Source organism: Balaenoptera acutorostrata, chromosome 13, assembly GCF_949987535.1.
Source record: "Balaenoptera acutorostrata chromosome 13, mBalAcu1.1, whole genome shotgun sequence".
Lineage (NCBI taxonomy): Eukaryota > Metazoa > Chordata > Mammalia > Artiodactyla > Balaenopteridae > Balaenoptera > Balaenoptera acutorostrata.
The window spans coordinates 62868579-62870816 of NC_080076.1; the positions used below are offsets into that span (position 1 = coordinate 62868579).

At 45.0% G+C, this 2238-nt stretch overlaps 1 non-coding gene across 1 annotated transcript; it reads left to right on the forward strand.

Moving 5' to 3' along the window:
- Positions 1 to 1432: 1432 nt before the first annotated feature.
- TRNAG-UCC (transfer RNA glycine (anticodon UCC)) lies at positions 1433 to 1505 on the forward strand. The gene has a single exon. It is a non-coding gene; the product is annotated as a tRNA-Gly (tRNA).
- Positions 1506 to 2238: the final 733 nt, after the last annotated feature.

The window sequence follows — 2238 nt, forward strand, 5'->3', positions numbered from 1 at the left end:
GAAAATAAAAAATAAAAGAAGTTACTCTTTTATTCTCAGTAGTTCAAGGGGTCCCAGGGCAACCTTGCTCTTGGTAGTGAGGATGTTTAATAGAATGGGGACTGTTGGTTATGTCAGTCAGTCTTAAACCTCTGGCAGCTCATTTTTCCTGACAGCGATGGGATGACCACTGCATTAAGACCTATTATTTTTAATAGTCGTGTGATCTCACACGCTCTAGGTACCTCTGCCTGAAGCATAATCATTCAGCCAAACAATATTCACTAAACCCTTACTCTGCACAAGCCCCAGTGTTTATCACCATGGAGGATGCAAGAAACAGGGTCATGAGTCCTTCTTAATGACACTTAACTTCTTTTGGGGGGAGGGATTGAACAAAACAGGAGGTGTCATAGGGCATATGTCATATAATTAACCCCTAGGGGAAAAAATGTAAACTTGTGATTTAGAAGTTCAGAAGAGAGATGGACCCATGACAAATTTCATTCACTGGATCAAAAATTCATTCAGTCACTCAACCAGTGAGGATTTATGGACTCGTGCTTAGGTGCTGAGGGAATTTCAAGACGAATAAGAAAAGGTCCTTCCCACTGGACTTGCAGTAAAGTAGACAAGCTAAGTCATGTACACAAATAACTATAATTCAAACAAGGAGGTAATAAGTGCCGCAAGACACATAGAGATAAATGTGCTGGAATTTCTGATCACAAAGGGACAACAGCTTGGAGCCAATCCAAGAAGGCTCATAAGGCAGATATTCAGATGGAGCGCTGCAGCAGGGGCAGGGCCTGCACATGTGGAGATGGTTAAAATCACTCTCGCCAATGGCACCCGGACAATGTCTTCTTAAGTTGGACATTGGCATTTGGAACATATTTTGCATGGAAACAATACTCTTATGTGGTCGTTGGTCTCCCCGGTCTGCCCACAAAAGCTCATTTAACCCACAATGTATGTGAGGAATATAAATATATTCTTTCAACTACACATAGATATTACATCAGGGTTCCTGTGGGAAAATTCCAGCTGTGCAAATATTTGAAGCCAGGCACACATTTCCTGCTCTCCCACTGTGGGATCAGGGCCACCCCCCAGCATCCCCCACAAGACCCCTCAGGCCTCCAGCCAACACATGAGAACAGTGAAGGCTTCTGTGATGGGGGACTTTTGCAAGGGAGGCTCCAGGTTGTGGGGTCTGGCCCCCTCTTCTGTGGGGAAGGAAGGTGGGCATGGGGTGGATCAGAGCACAAGTGTAGGAGCCGGACAGACTGGGGCTGGTATTCCAGAGGGTTCCAGAGTTGATTCTCGAACACCTTTTTGATGCTGAGGTTGCTCATTTGTAAAAGGGGGGAAATTGTCATTGTCATGTGTAATAGTGCCAACTTCGGAGTAAGGTTTCAATGAAACGTCTAAACTACCTACCCTGGGGACTTCCCGGGTGGTCCAGTGGTTAGGACTCGGCACTTCCACTGCCGTGGCCCCGGGTTCAATCCCTGGTCGGGGAACTAAGATCTCTCAAGCCACGTGGCACGGCCAAAAAAAAGGGGGGTGGATTTTAATAAATAAATAAATAAATAAATAAATAAATAAATAAATAAAATGCCCAGCCCTAGCTCACCACACGTGTTTAACAATGTGGAGGGATGAGTCATCTGGAAATTGTGATGCTGCCTATTTCAAATAGCTTTGCAAAAACCCACTTTCCTGCCTGTACCTCGAGTTCATTTGTCTCTATGCCAGGAATGAAGAAGGAACTGCAAGAGACGCTCCCAGTGTTGGCCAGAATCTAGAACATTCTGGAGACGATGGCCACACATATGCATGAGTCCTTTGTAAATGGTAAGATCCAGGGCACATGGGAATCGGTGTTGATATGAGTCTGGTTGTCAGAGAAGGTTCCCAGATTTCCCAGCCGCCGGCCAACTGTAGTGCTTCCAAAGGGAAGGGAAATCAGACAGCCGGGAGGGACCAGAGAAGCAGGTTGGGTAAGGGAGCTGAAACAGGGGCGCATGGGTATTTTTATTTAAAACTGGTCAGGTAGAGTCCTCACCTTTTACAGACAAATACTGAAACATTTAGAGATGAAGTGATAGGATGTCTGGGACTTGCTTCCCCGGGGGCCAAATAGTTGAGGGTGCAGATTAAAATTGGCCATCTCTCTTCTTTGGTATAGGCCTGAAATGTTTCATAGTAAAAAGATTAAAGATGACCAGATAAATAAAATCACTTATTCTATAA